Source organism: Pieris rapae, chromosome 18, assembly GCF_905147795.1.
Source record: "Pieris rapae chromosome 18, ilPieRapa1.1, whole genome shotgun sequence".
NCBI lineage: Eukaryota > Metazoa > Arthropoda > Insecta > Lepidoptera > Pieridae > Pieris > Pieris rapae.
Window position 1 is genome coordinate 1934550 of NC_059526.1, and position 17361 is coordinate 1951910.

Here is a 17361-nt window from a genome sequence, read left to right on the forward strand (position 1 = left end):
ACCCCTTCGCCCCAATCACACTTTGAAATCATTGTCTTACTGGGAGAATTTTGTTTTGACGCAGTTAATTAAATAATAAATCGGAAATAAACTATTATAAAAAACTGCTTCTAAGTAGTTTAATTGGATACATACAGAGGTCTCAAATCCCGATCGGATAGCTCTGATATATGATAGTACGTAGAATACGTAAAATATATTAGTTAAAATATTACATAGAAAATATGAGAAGGGTTAAGTGGTTGTATTTAGAATTAATACCTATTTAATGAAAGTTGATAGTGTAATAGGAAAAATCTATGCGCAAGGTATGCAACGCACTCGCGAGCCATCTGTCATTGAGAGTGTCCATGGGCGGCGGTATAACTTAACATCAGGTGAGCCTCCTGCCCGTTTGCCCCCTATTCTGTAAAAAAACAAGTTCAGCGACAGCTAGACAGCCTGTGTCCTTATCTATCATACGAAGCCTATTTCGACCTGAGCTTTCCTACCTGATCTACATACTAAACATTACACCAAAGATAATATTTATTTCCCAGTCGTTGGTACTCCTTTAAATTTACCGAACACTCCAATGCATGTCGTTGGCGTATTTAATCGTCGTCTAGTATGAATCAATTTGCAATAGTGTTCAATGTATCAACTTATCTAATTATATTCGATGTGAGAATACTGCATAATTAAAAAATAGATTTCGTTTATTTAAGCTCCACATGACCTCTACATTGTATGGAATTAAAAAGAAACACGTTTCATTTTTTTTTGTTAATACGTATAATACGGAGAGTTTATTGCCAGTTCTTCTATTTGGTTTTACGCCCTTGATTTGAGAACTGGCCGTAAATGGAAAATTAAAAGCATTTCATATATATTTATTTTTTGGAGTTTAGTATTCAGAATATCCGAGTTCTACTTCTCTATGAAAACTTTATTGTATGAAAACGAACATTTTTTACGACTGGTCATACATACGACTCGTTTGGCTTACCTCCTTTTACGTAATAAAGTTTTTAAAGCAATTAAAAATAAAAGAAGAGACTATGTAAAACATACCGTTAAATACGAACATTTTTGAAAACATCCTCTTTATAACAAATATAAATACCTCTCATTAACGATTTTTTTCAACCCAAAACCTTCATATAAAGTTCTTACAAATATATGATTCTTAGTATAATAGCGATTAATTTCGCGACGAGGTTTTGACACGCTTTGTCCGTTAAACAATAATTGTTGAATAATGTAATTTTTTTACATCTTTATAACGAATTTTAGACCAACCTTACCTCAAAATACAGAGCAGTGTTGGCCTAGTGGCTTCAGCGTGCGACTCTCATACCTGAGGTCGTAGGTTCGATCCCCGGCTGTGGAACCAATGGACTTTCTTTCTCTGTGCGCATTTAACGTTTGCTCGAACGGTGACAACATCTTGAGGAAACCGACATGTCTTAGACCCAAAAAGTCGACGTGTGTCAGGCACTGGAGGCTGATCACTATTGCCTATTAGATTTTAAAAAATGATCATGGAACAGATTCAGAAATCTGAGGCCAAGACCTAAAGAGGTTGTAGCGCCACTGATTTTTTTTTACCTCAAAATAACAATCCTTATTTATATATATAACGAATATTTATTTGTACAATGTTTATACATTTTTATCAAAATATGCTGTAATCTCACATAGTTATATGAGTTAATGTTGTTAAATAATGATGTATGGATTTGAATAATGCATTTAATGCCCACAAATGCTTCACTATGCAAATTATATTTCGTTGGCAACTTTTCAAAATTTAGATTGGCGTGCTGTTGGTAACGCTAAATCGAAAGTTATCGAAAAAAGATATTTCACATTTTCTATTTAAAACTGCCTTCGCAGCTTAGTGGTGTTAACCACAGACTTTTATTTATAATAAGTCTTAATTACTCTTATATTATTATATCCTGTATCTAATAAACTCAATTTAAATTTTGTGTCTCCAGAAGGTGAGAGACAGAAATCTCGATTTTCACACATTATTATTTTTTTGTAAACTTATAATTATTTTACATAATATTAAGTAAATTCTTTTTTATACATATTTTTTATAATAATACATAGCATCAATTCGTTTAAAAAGTGTTTTCTTTAAATGTGTAAAAGGTATGTTAATAAAAGACAATTTGTTTTTTAATAAAGTACAAAATTATATACTATATATTAAGTAGTCACACGTGCATTGACAAACCCGCACACCCTTGTTATATATCCATTTCATTTACACACCATTATAAAAAAAACGAACAACAGATACCAATAGCTATCTGATATCTCATATCGGACCGGTCAATTATCGACTAGTAATGTCTATTAAATAGGTTATTGATCGAGGACCTCATATCGGGCTGAATTATTTTTCGTATTTAGTTAATTAAAGTAATTCAAATAATTTTCTTTTTGGGTTTCAACGCTGGCCCTCATTTAATTCATTCGTGTACACACAGACATAAATATTTATAAGCATTATATTTTACTATGGTAGGCCGTTCATTCATTATTTATACCTTTGGTTATGATTTTTTATAAAAGCTGACTATGTGAATAAAAATAAATAAATCATAAAACGCAATGAAATAGTACAGAAACTAAATCCAGCTCAATATAAACCTTAATTTTGTTATTACTATGGCGAGACAGTGATGGCGTAGTTAACTGGATGCGTATACATCACGAGTAACAAATCTTAACGATTTTTTAACGCACTAACGAAAAAGGCTAGGATATAGGGGTCCCTTTATATAAAAAAAAACGTACAATTTAGAATCATGCTTACAAACTGTTATCGGATAGTCTATTATTCTATAATTTGACATTAGTAATGTAACTTATTATAAAAAGTTGAGTACTTTTGTAAAAGGGTGCAATTTGATTGATATATGAATAATATACAAAGTTATTTATTAATTTCGTAATCCTACAGCTAACTTAAATTATACATAACAAAAAACAATTATTCTGTACGTAAAGAAATAGCTAAAGATGGAATACATTGTATATACAAAAGATGCAAACATTTACGAAAAAAATCAATACAATTTATTAAATACTTCACTAAGTAATACCTAATTGGGTAGTGTCTGATGATGTGAGGGTATGTATGTGAGTTGTGTTCATGATATAGGTAATTTAACTCTATGGATATTCCTAATACTCCTGTTAAGTAGGTTCCGCGATAGCTTAATCAAGTGAATGCTTAAATAGTGGTCGTTGTATGCATAATTGATTTTTTAATTGTTTTTATTGCTTCTTGGTCAGGGGCTAATATACTTTTAGAAGCGGTGCGTGGAGAGACTTTCACTTGCGATTGCGTAATGGTGACTGTTATAATGCCAAGTAAAACCTAGTTTACACAGTAAATTTTTATTAGAATCCGTACATGTGTATATATTAGTTTTTATATAATTTTAAGATTTGTGGAAAAATTCATGTTCTACATCTGAGATTTCCGCCCCTGGCGCTTATTCCAAGCGTTATGTATAGTATTTTAATTAGTAATATATATTTTTTTATGAATGTATCCCATACTGTGGGTGCATCCCGGGTAGCTTTTATATTGTAAGGGTTGTTGCCCCTGAACCAAGTAGATATTATTGGAATGTATAATATCTCAATATAATTAACGAAAGTCAGTACGAAGAAAAACTACTTTCCATTTACCGATGTTTAAATATCGCTAGCTCTATCTGTGGAAAATTGTCCACATTCGAAAGTGATTCCAAATCTACGACCGTTATAGTTCGCGAATGTAACGCTAGATGGCGTGATAATAAAAAAATTTTCAACAAAACATTTAATTGTGATTTTTCTTTTCAGGTAAGAGTGAAACCGATATCTTATCGCAGTTTAAAATAGAAATATTTTTGAGGTAAGTAGCCAATTCAAGTTGATTTTTAAAATACAAGTACCTATTGATAACACTTAAGTAGTAACTCTTATGAATGCCTAAAAGCCTACCTAAACATACCTAAATAAAACTGATGAAATTTGCCCTTGTATGTAAATATAATAATTTATAATTTATGTGACATTGTTTGACAGTTGAACCGACAGGTTATATTAATTGATTGTTCTCATCTAATTCTGTAATCAGCAATATAATAAATATATTGAGTACCTAAATGTAGCACATGAATATCCGAAGATAACAAAAAGCCCGCTTATATGTTTGTATCAAGTGTCGGAAAAGTAAGAAAACGACTTGTTATTCTATCACAGGTTGACAGTTTGAGACGCCTTATCAATGGCAAACAATTGAGGTGCGCGGGCGCCGGCCTAGATATAAGAATGTATTTATTTAAAATATTTCAGCATAAGGCACGCGTCATGCTAATAATAATAAATTCGCAATATTATATAAATGCTATTTTTTGTAAATAAAATACAATCTTCACTAAATGAATGAAATAATATAAAAGAAGGCTCGCGAGTGCGTTGTCGACCTTTTAAGTCATTAAAAAATTCCCATCGAGAAGAATAGAAACAGCAAAAGGTATGTCAGGATCTTAGCAAGTGGAGATCCGTGCTAAACCCTTTGGGGAAAATGCATAATAATCTTTATAAATACTATGGCCCCTAAACTTTTCTTAAATTCTTATTATTGTCCGGCACGTCCGAAACGTCTCCTTTTCCATTGGAAATATGAAATTAATGGTGCAATCAATTCAGTTAATATATGACTATTATTTTCCAACTTGTAAATTGATAAAGCTAATCCAATGTAATTACAAGTATTATGGAAAATTAAGTTACCTTAATGTACATTATATGCTGTATATTGTGTATAATTATCAGCCATAATAGGATTGAAATCTATACAATTAGATATTTAACATATCAATGGTTCTTTATATAATAATGAATTTCAAAATTCAAAAATCATTTATTCATGTAGGTTACATAATGTACACTTATGAACGTCAAAAAAAATATTCATTGAATGCTTCTAATTTTACATTTACTGCTAGTTCTCAAAACAAGGGCTTAGAACGAAAGAGAAGAACTGGCAATAAACTCTCTGCCACTCATTTTAATCGGCAAGTAATTTTTTCACAAAACGTTTGGCTGCAATCATTACACAATGTTCCATATGACAATATGTATATTATCTTAAGTAATAAAGAATAATTTTAAATTTATAAACGACAGGGCAAAAACTAATTGTTAATTAGTGGTATGTCAAAAAATGGCCGCCATGCTACGTCATCGCGGCTATTTCTTGGAAGTGCGGCTATTGCGCAGTTGATTCAATGGTTTCTTCCAATGTTTCTGTTACGCTACCTTTAACCATACAAATAGTTTGAATACTATACTGTTTTATTTTCGTTAGTATTTGTAAAATATACCTTGTAGAGAACATGTATTTATTAAAATAATAATAAAATTAAATCATTTATTCAGACTAAATAATAAGTCCATATGTTGTTAGTATAGTAAAACTTATAATTATGTATTACTAACTCGTTATGTATTACTAGTACTCTTTTTACTATTACTCTTTTGAAATTGTCGCTGATATATATATATACCTACTTGTATAATTCTTCTACTGGACTGTTTTCAATGGATTTGCTTGTATGTACATATTTCGGTGGCGCCCTGGATGAATTCACTTTCAATCAGCCGGGCAGATGGCGCTACAATCGGTACTTTCATAATTTGTTTCATATCCTAATCGCTCGAAATATCATGCAGGACAGCGTCTGTCGGTCCTCTATTAATATATACAATATATGTCCCAAAGTTATGGGACAAGAAGGGACCTTAAATGTCGTAGATAGGTTATTTTACTGAAAGAAGACTTCATGTTATTTTTCAAAGTACGTAATTCTGCATTCAAAGATGTTCTAAAAATTGCACGTCTGGGAATCGAACCGATTTAAATGTAAAAAAAACACCTACTTGTATGATTTAGATACAATCATTTGATCCTTGTCCCACATTATGATTGCAGATCAATTAAACTGTGTCGATGGCCGATGATGTCATTTAGATAACGCATGATTCAGTTTTCAGAGTAAAAGATTACATGTGCCAATGGTATTCTTACCATTCTAGGTTTTTTTTCGCTCAGAACAGAAAATTTCTCACATTGTGTATTTTAGAGAGTATAGTTACTAAGAATTGTCGTATGAAATTCGTTATCTGATATCGTTACTATGAATGAATGAAGGAATATGTAATGTTCTAAAAACCCATTTAATTCATAATGTACCAAAATACTCGTATACGCATTTCATGACGTCACACTACGTCACGACATGCGAATCTCTAATTTTAACGCACGCGTAGATGTGTCCAATGTCATAGTTTTACTATTTTATCTGCGGTCGTAATGTGTAAATATTTGATGTTAGGAATCAGTTTTTCGAATCAGAATTCATACCGATTTTCTATAAGATATAATTTGTATTTCTTTTTTAAGAATGATTAACTTATAATTTAATAACCCTAGTATGTTAACATTAATCTTCTATACATGTAGTATGTGCCCCCATGCGCATCATAAATTGGTTGCTTTTCGGCGAAGAATTGATAAAGCTATTCAGCTGCGAAAGAAAGTGGAGTATAAGAGTTTTCGGCAGTGGTAATTGTCTGGAACGTTCAGTTTCATAATCTCTTCCAGCATGCGCTAGGATAAGGCCCACAAGAGCCACTGATGATGATGATGATGATGACGAAGTGGTAATTCTAGTATGAATACATTTTCACCTTTTCCACCGAGCACACCACATGTAAATTTTATTTTTATATTATGTAACAGGAGGCTCATCTGATGTTAAGTGACAACGCCGCCAATGAATACTCATATTGCCAAAAGGCTCACAAGTGCGTTGCCGGCCTTTTCTTGAAGAACAGTATAGAATAAATACATTGTATTTTAGATAAATAACCGCCAAGAATTTACAAAGTGAGTAACTATTTTGCCAATCTTACAGTCTACGCGTTCTGGGATTTTATACGCGAATAGTTCAATCGCGCATGTGTTAGACAATACTAATCAATGTTTGTTTACATTGAATGTATATAAATGTCTCGTTAGGTAAACGAATCGTCTTGCGTAGGATTCAGCTTAGTAAATTCTGATTCTGTAGTAATTCACAAAAGTTCGCACTCGCAGTGTGAGTATCTTAACATTTCGCATAAGCTGAGCCTGTCCGTTTGAAAGCTTTTAAAAATAGAGTGAAATGTCCATATAACGTCTCTCCATTTAACGACGACGCCTCTAAAGCGCTCAGCTTTGATGGTTTAGATCTTCCATACAATGAAACACTTTACATAGCATTACTCCTACCCTCAAAAACAACAATAAAACAATTAAAAAATGTAAGTTGCCTAAATTAGTTAAAACTTCCTATCCCGGAATAAACTCGACTATCTGCAGCATACGTACCGAAATTTCTGCGAAATTCGTTCTTTGGTTTACAAATTGGGATTGCTTGGCCGTGCTTTAACATGAAGATGCATATTAATAAGTAAAAAAATACAACATAATTTCTGGTGCAGCAAAAGAAGCCATGCAAAAATAATAATTAATAACACTAGACAGTACAGAACTTTTTCTTTTTCTAATACAAAATTTTCTTTGTTTCAAAATCACAACATCCTTATATAAAGTTCAATCTGTATAAAGTAATGAATGTGATTGGGGGTCGTCTCCTTTCGTTTAAATCCGTCAAATAAGTTGTGTTTATAAACATAATGTATAGAATAAGAATCTTCTGCGCCTAACACAGGCCGTTTTTGGGTCTAATGCAAGCCATAATCATGAGGAAACGATGTTTTCCTTCACCGTTCGACCAATATTAAATGCGCACACAGAAAGAATTTGGCATTGGTGCACAGCCCGGAATCGAACCTACGAACGCTATGCTTAAGCCTACTACATATAAATAATAATTGACACGGCAGTATATATAATGCAATAAATTTTTACTTGTTTGAACGCGTCCTATATGTAGTCAAATTGAGGTTTTTTCGTGAATCACGTATACGTACTACGCGAGGAAAACTAATGCTGTAATTAGTCAGGAATTAAAAATTAAACGTGCGTAAACGGTCGCTGTAATCTTTAATAGATGTATTATTCATTCTATTTTGAAGAACGGGAAACAAACAGTCATGAAGCTCTTCTGATGTCAAGTAAAAATCCTCAAAAAATTATATTCCTTCCTTCCTTTCCTAAAATTATATAATCTTACAGTTAATAATATAACAAAAATATTAATACTATAGATCTGGCCAAAGAAGGTTCTAACATTTACCGAAACAGGGCAGAGTGATACTTAAGAGAATTTTGGATTTCAGAAGAGTAGATTCGTTTTACGTATTTATCTCTGACGCAGCTAACTTCAGGTAACAGATAACATCAAACCAAGCTATTGCTAATAATGGGTAACCTATGGGTGCTTTGATTTACGTCAAGTCTTCTGGGCTTGCCATCACGTTCTACCCGAGCTGATGATGACGAAATAGTAATAGTTCTATGTGTACAGACTATTTCGTCGTACTAGTAATAAAAATAACATTTAGTTAGTTGTAACGAGTTAAAATGACTCCATACTCTACTCAGTTCGGGACGTATACGATACATGTTCCAATTGTGTTACAAACGAAATTGCCTATAGTTTTAATAATTAATGTTTAAAAGTTTACAAGCCGAGTGAATTACGCGCAATAAATTCGTATTTCGAACCTTGGTTTTGGTCTATATCTTCGATCTGTGTTATTTTCAACCCTCAGTCTGCCCGTCTGGCAGATACATATTCTATTTCGGAACACGACTGGGACGCGTCGTTTTTCTTCGGAGCGCGTCATATTTGCATCATGGCGTCGCGCGCCAATTTTGACATTTACCGCGAAATTTTAACGGGCTTTTTTTGTGACTTTGGAAGGCTTGATGATTTTGATAATGAATGGCCTGTGTTGTGTTTAGTGAAAGTGATATGCAAGTACTCGAATTACATTAACAACAGTGCTGTAAGCTGTTTGGCCTGTTTTAATTATTGTATGTATTTTTAGTCTTTGATTAAATGAAATGATAGTAATTAGAATTAATGCATTAAAAATCAATTTATGAGTTAGTTGTTTTGTTTACGATTACTGAATTTTCATTTCTATAAGTTTATAAAAATTGAGGTACCATTGTGGCAATTTAACGTATGAGATACTGTCTATTTTGAAAATAGCGTTTGACACTGGCAAAACTCAGTTATAGGATAACCTGGTGTTACAGTAGTTCTAATGAGTGAAGTAAATAGTGGAAATAATTTAACCACAAAAGAATATTGTTACACAATGAACATGATGACCAGCATAAAAATGGAAGATTTCATCAATAGCATAACTAATAAAAACACCAAGTCTCGAACTGTGTTCTATAAAACAGTTGTAAGATCCAGTCAGTTTAATTCAGTCCCTACTTAATGCACCTTCTATCTTAAGTTATTATGTAATTAAAACTAATTTAACACCATGTCATTGAATATTTTTAATAAACACACTGACTTAGTCCAATCAATAATTGAATATAATATTTGTTACAAAAAAAAACTTTTCTAGTAATTATTTATTACTTTATATTGGCTGTATATATATTATATGTACTAGATCGTATCAAATGTGTATATAGTGAATCAACTATGTAATAATTATGCGGTTTTTCCCTGCAGCTTTTTGTAGTCAAACCAGCATGGAAATAACCAAAACGAAGGTTGTATCAAAACTACTTTTAGGTTTACATTTAAATCGTAAATAACGAAACGAGGATTTTATTTACATATTACAAAAAATATGGTTTAATTAAAGTCCATATGCAAGGAACAGTCTACAGAATAAAGTCTGAATAATTTAATAACGCAAAAGGGCATTTTGGATTTTCATAAGACATATTACACATAGAGTTAAAATAATAAATAAAATTTAAATAGTTTCTAAATAAAGTGACTTTTAATATACGATACAGTACTACTGTTAATCGCACTAAATAGTATTTTTAAATCATTTGTGTGTCTTGCTAATATACAGATTCCGACTGACATTTCTTTTGAGGTTAAATCATTTCGACTATTTATAACAATTTATTATATTGCCCTTGGAGTATTAGATCTATTGAGTTTACCTAAATGTTCAAATACGTGTCGATCAAATATTAGTAATTCTACTAATTATAGTATGTGTAATAAAAGTTAACACTTATTAGTTATTTTTGACGTTGCCTTTCAGCTGTATACAACTTAATGGTAAAAAAGGAGTTCTGACTGACACTAATACAGTATAGTTTACGCGTTCAGTAATGACAAGATGTATTCATTTCAAAATAATAATTGAGATAGTTATGGTCCACTGTCTCCTAATTCCTAAACATCTCTTTGTCCATGGTGCGACAAATAGTACCTTGTGCAGACGCTGTTTCAGCTCAGAGGAATCAGTCCCACAAGTAGACTTGAAGTTAGAGGCTGTAGCTTTCTAGAGCAGAAATCCTCGGAACACTGAGGACTTACTTCTTTAGGCGTAGAGGGTAAAAATTTTACGAATAAAACGTCACGAAGATGTGCAGCGTTTTTGTCGAAGAAAAGAGAGATAGCGATAAAGACCGATTGAGAGAGAGTGATCGAGAAAAAATACACGCTTTTGGTTGATGTATTCGTTTAGTAGTTACATATTAGAACTTTGGTTGGCAATTCTGTCGCATAACTTCTTGTGTAGTAAACGCAGATTTTTCATTTATTTATATTATCATTAGCACATATACAGTGTGTAAACAGTGTGAAACAGATATACAAATACATGGAGTGATCATATACATGATAATCTTTTGGAGCTTTTAACTAAGTAATAATTAATTTACAAAGAAATTTGACTTCCGACATGTGTATGTACTTCGTGCGTACGCACTTTTATGGAACGGGTGGCAAATGAGCAGGAAGCTCATCTGATGTTAAGTGATACCGCCGCCCATAGATTCTCCCAATGATAGAGGTTCTGAAATACTTCAGAAATAATTCGTAACCTGGAAAGAGATAGGCTGGGTTAATTAGCCAGGACTTAAGGCACACCCATACCCATAAGCGCCTAAATGCGGAATGTGTCACAATAGAATGCACCCTTTCTATCTAAGGTGGAAATAGGTTTTTCGCATTCCCGACATCACATGTGAGAAACTGAACTCACTCCAAATATATCTTCTTCTACCCAGAGAGCCAAGTAGAGTATACCGCATTCAGGAGTACTTAATTACAGTAGTAGCATTGCATTGTAAGATTTGCATCGAGAGTTCAAAATCGCGTGTATTTCAATTGAGAAGGGTCCCAGAACGAATTGGCCGTTCATCACGCGAGTGTTGCTAACCGCGAGACATTACTTGTTTTATTTTCAAGGATGCATCTTATAACTGCTTTTTACTCGATACAACATGAATGAAACAAATGAATGGTTGCATTTAAATTTAATAGAATGATCAATATCGTTTTCGACTAACCCAATTGTCAACATGTAGAAATTGTTTGCCTATCTTTTAATTAGCAAAATGACAACTTCTAAAACTTAATGACTATCTTAGCAAATATATCAATGTTAAGAAACTTTCAAACTTGTAGATCGAACTAATTTATTATAACTCGCATACTATCAGTATGTTATACTTTTAACAGTGTTTAACTGTAGTCATAAGTATTTTTCTATCTGCTCTGATTGAATCAGTGATATTCTTATAACAACTTATTTCTTGAATGAATAATATGTATTATATGGAGGACGTTAGTTAATTTGTTTAAATCAACGTTTATAAATGTAAGTATAAATAATTTTTAATATAAAAAAATTCAACTGTTCAGTTAATAATACATAAATGATAGGTTTTATAAATGGATGATAGGAAGAAATAACTTGAATTTTTTTAACGATACACTTTAAGTAAATTTTTAAAACATAATGAAAAACTAAAACTGTAGTTTTAATAAATTTTCGAATAGCGCCTTAACAATCCAATTTGTCCCCCTGTGGGGCTTGAGTCCCACGTTGAAAAACCCTTGTTTATATCGTCCTGGCCTGTTCATTTTTAACATATAATAAAACTAACATACCTATTATGTTTTCCTATAATATGAGTAATCATAAACGTCATTCACAGATATATACCCGTTTTTTAAATCACGTTAGCAATACAAGTTTGATAGCAAATATTATCGTGCCTCAAGATGTTTCTGGGAATCTGCTGATGTTCTCTTGTGTTTATTTATAGTTCTGTTTAATGAAAGCAATCAGACGGATTGCAAATTCAAGTTCACTAATATATTTTTTTTATTTAAATACGTCTTGATAAAGTAGACTCTCATCCCTGAGGTCGTAGGTTCGATTCCCGGCTGTGCAACACTGGAGTTTCATTTAATGGGCATTTAACATTCGTTCGTATTGTGAAGGAAAATATCATGAGCAAAGAAAGCGGCTTGCTTTAGACCCATTAAGTCCGCAGCGGGTGTTAGGCAAAGGAGGCTTATCACCTACTTGCCTATAAGATTGAGAAATGGTCATGAAACAGATACAGAAATCTGAGGCCCAGACCTAAAATGAAGCGCCATTGATTTTTTCTCTATGAAGTTGTCTTTCCGTCTGGGAATTTATTTATTTAGCTCCTAAATTGTATGTTTTCTATATATAAACAAAATGCATTATAACCTCACATGCAAACACATCACAAACACATCATTCAGTACTAAGAGATCAACCAAAGCATATCTGTTAAACTTCAGTCTCAACCTGTCTCGATAATTCATTGAAAGGTTGCGTAGGAAGGAAAACAGTTGACGGTTGCATCACTGCCAGCAATTTTCAGCAGCAATTTACCTGTTATATACCTGATAGACATGCGCAGGCGCCGGCTCCACGCGTATCAAAATTCAGAAGGCTAACCCGTCAGTGTCATTCGTAACGTCAACGCGAGTGGTTGTCGCGGCCACGCGCTCTTTTACGCGTTGTTAGTAAATAACTGTTGACAATTTAATATCAATTGTGTGTGCTAGTTTGTGTTTCGTTGGATTGCTCAACGTTCTATACGGTATAATTTGGCACGCTCGGCCATTGTTTATTTTGATGCCTTGCTTACGATAACAGCATGTGAGCTAACCTTAAGGAAATCACTGATAAATACCAAATTACTTTAACAATCAATACTTCGATAAATAGAAGTCAAGTGTCCGAGGCGCGTTTGATTGTGTCGCTTTTATTGTTTGATACATACAGTTCAATATTGCTTGTAACTAATTAAACGTATGGAAAAGTAGACAGCTCCAGATGTTTAATGGGAGTGTATTTAATTCGTTGATTAACTTGATATGTGTACGGCACATACGTTGTTTGTCATTGGTTTTATTGCAACGCTGGAGGTTCTGGGTCAAAGTCAACTCCTGTCTTGTATCCTAGCGATGTAGATTAAGAAATCTCACTTGCCGTTTCATATTAAACATTTAAATAAATATTAATTGTTATGTTAAGTTATAAATTATTCATAGTAAATTGTTTTATGTTATAAACAAATAGTAAACACTGATTATTATTAAACAGTACAAATGTATGACGCCGAAAATTGACAAGTAATAAAGTTTGTTAAAAATTAATTCTAATACCTGTTACATTTATACTATATATCCCAGAAATACGTCAAATAATATCTCAAAAGCATAGCATATATATAGCAGACATGTAAACAAACATACAAACAGCCTAAATAGATCTGACATTGTTTAATTCCAATATTATCACACACATGTCAAACTAATCATCCTTTTTTGTAGTCGGTTACGATGCCCTAAATTAAGTATTAAAATTTCAGCACTTATCGAATTCTAATTAACATTTAATTTATACATTAAGAATTTCATTTACTTTCATGACATCAAGACCAAAACCTGTTTTGAAAATGAATTTGTTTCAATTTTTTATGGTTTATAGATTATTTAAACTGACATTATAAATGTTTATTTTCGTATGATGAGGCACTATATTGTCAAAATGTTATCAGTATAAGAAATATAATCAATGGCTTCACTAGGAATTACTTGTTAATGCGCATTGGCCGGTATTACGTGTCTCAAAAGACTGTTTTACGAGTATTATTGGTACAAACAATAAATTAAATCAAATCAAAAATCATTTATTCATGTAGGTAACACAATGTACACTTATGAACGTCAAAAAAAACTTATACATTGAATGCTTCTATTACATCTACTGCCAGTTCTTAAATCAATGGCGTAGAAGGGAAGAGAAGAACTGGGAATAATGTCGGGAGTAGTGTTACGTTTTGTTTGCATTGGCATGATATATGCAGCAGTGTTGGCCTAATGGCTTTATCGTGTAATTTCCACCCCCGAAGTGGTAGGTTCGAACCCCGACTGTGCACCAATTTTCTTTCTTTCTATGTGTGCATTTATCGTTTGATGAAGGAAAGCATCCAGAGGTAACTTGCCTATTAGATTGACAAATTATCACGAAAGAGATTCAGCGATTTGAAGCCGACCTAAAAGATATGGTGGAGCCACTGCGCATGACGCTTAATCATTTAGACCAATACTGCTAGTTTTATTTTTTAGTCTATTTATATCAGAGAAACTTGATTTTCATAGATATTCAATAGAAAAAAACGACGCGTTTAGATATGTAGATTATGGTAATGAGAAAAATGACCTTGACTTGTTATAGTAATATGCATTTAACAACACAATGTCGGAACTGAATGTGATTTTTCACAGTGCAGCGTATTGTTCAACTATTTTAGGTGTTTTTTGGTAACTAAAATAAGTGTTTAAAAGAAATTTAAGACGTTATTAATAATACATAATAAAAAATATTCCAGGCAGAAATATGATTGTGACAAAATTCACCTATCGCGCAGTAGGGATATGTAAAAACTATTCTAAACAATTTAAAAAAGTAATTTAGTATCTAATGAAACACTATTCGTTTTAGATATTAAGTATGCGTGAATGTATGAGTGTGTGAATGGGTGTGTGCGTATCTGAGAGTGTGAGAGTTCTCATATTCGATGTGTCTATGTTAGTTTTTGAAACTACGGTCATGCCGAATTACATAGTGAGGCCTCTGTAGATTCGAAATCCATTCAGTAGGAAACATGTGACTGAGAGGTTAGAGGCTCTTGAAATTCAGTTTTCGCTATACCAGGAGCCTGGGTACATGTTTGTTATGTTTATGGCAATAAATTGTTATATACAACGGCTGTCATATAAGTAATGTAAAAATTTACGCATTACTGCAATTACGATATATATTTCAGATTACGTTTTAAGTGTCTCTACTGTTGTTTTGTTATGCTTACAACTGATATATTGAATGAAATAAAAAAATCCCATCCTCAAAGGCGGTGTCCATGGGTACCGGTTAGCAATACCACCGATTGTTTACCAGTTCTCCCATAAAATTCTATAGATTTAATAAATGAAACTAAGATTAATACACCGTACTTAATTCGATGCGACAGGTACGAGACAACCCGCATTTATAGAGTCACTTGAATATTCATAAAACCTTAACATATTTGCGAAGAATACGGGTCTAAGATATCGTTAAATCCTCTAGATATACAAATTGAAATTTAGGAAATAATATAATTGCTTATGAAATCGGCGTTTTGTAATACTTGGTCCTCAAATATCTCTTTGGATAGGAATTCCAAATTCAATTTTTGACAGCTATTTACCAGACCAGACAATCAACATCAACATAAATCATCATGTTGATTTTGATTTCTCAACGTTTTTAAGGTAAGTAGTATTTATTACCAACCAGTTGGCCAACGAAGTTTTTCCAAATTAATCCAACTTAGGATCCATTAAAAAACGATAAAGATTGTTAAAAGTCTGGCAACGCAGGCGAACCTGTAATGTGAATGTTCAGGAGCGTGTATATGAGCCCTCTCTATCTATTAGTGGAAAAACGAAAGGGACCTAAAACTTTAGAGCTTTTCAGGAAGCTTAATATACATTATACAATTATAACTATCCCTTCGTTTACACACTAAACTGTTTGTTATAAAGATAATATCTTGACGATTGATTTAAATATCAATTTTAAGTCTCATTGCGATCACTACCTTCTCTTTCTACCTTCCTTCTTTAACGACACCGTAATCGCGAGCCATTTGGCAATCAGAGTGTCCATTGGGGCGGTATATTGTGAGCCTCCTGCCTGTTTGGCCTCTGTTCCAGAAAAAAAGTAGTTTTAAAAACGTCTACCTCGTGTATCCTTTTTTCTGTGTATATGTAGCAGCCAACTAGCTTAATTAGCCGTTCAATTAACAGCCTAGCCTTTTAACTAAACGGCGCCGTTTCACTAGCGGCCTGAAAAATATTCAACCGTCGCGTTTGAAAAAAAGGTGAAACATATGACAAAAAGAAAACTTATTTCTTTTAAAATTAAATTGCTTGATTCAACTACACACACTCACTTGCTACACTCTAATACACTCGTCCATTACCTATACTTCTTGGTTTTCATGAAATTTTGAAAAACACCATCAAAGTTGTGGTTTGCCGACGCCATATTGACAGCTTGAAGAGTTTTGTTTCGTTGAGAGTGGCAGTAAGTGGAATTAAATTTACATTAACAGTCAACAGGCTGAACATCTTTCAGGCCTATTGAACGACGCCGTTAAGTTAAAAGGCTAGGCTGTTAATTGAACGGCTGAATAAGCTAGTTGGCTGCGACATGTAGTATTATATTATCTTATGTGTATCATTTTAGATAAAAGTTTCAAACACTTCCTAATCTTGACTTAACTCAAGAGACAAGATCTTATGAAGAATAGATAATACAAAATAATCGTGTAATATGCATGATACATTACATATGCATTTTATTGTCATGAAGAATTTTACGTCTGATAATGATCCTATCATTACCTTAGCCTATTCGACATACATAACTTTTAATTTGAAAAAAGAAACGGTAAATTAAAGAAACAATATGTTTACTCCTTAGGAAGACTAGTACCTTGGTAACTAGTTTACTAGTAACTTGGTAACGATACACAATACAAATAAATTTAGTAAATTTTCGAATAGCCTCCCATTAACTATCCAATTACCATCTGTGGGGCATGAACACCACGTTGGAAAACACTGGTCTAAACAGTCTTTATTATAGACTTACTGCTACTTATAGACTTACTGCTACCCAATCTTACTGCTACAAGCAGTAAGATTGGGTAGCAGTAAGTCTATTCATATCAGTATTCTAGTAAGATTGGGGCATGAAAGCAGGCGTGTACAATTATGTTTACCGAATTATTATTGTAATTTTTCTTTCTCGCAC

The 17361-nt window shown here is 32.8% G+C and overlaps 1 protein-coding gene across 3 annotated transcripts in view; it reads left to right on the forward strand.

Moving 5' to 3' along the window:
- Positions 1-17361, forward strand: part of LOC111004302 (transcription factor EB) — a 91578-nt gene that overhangs the window by 21543 nt on the left and 52674 nt on the right. For 2 of the 3 annotated variants that reach the window (XM_022275292.2, XM_022275293.2), the window contains exon 1: positions 12950-13090. The exons of the other annotated variant lie outside the window; for it this stretch is intronic. The gene's annotated coding sequence lies outside the window, so the exon portion shown is untranslated. Of the gene's footprint in view, positions 1-12949; positions 13091-17361 lie in introns of those variants that run through there. 3 annotated transcript variants of the gene reach the window in all.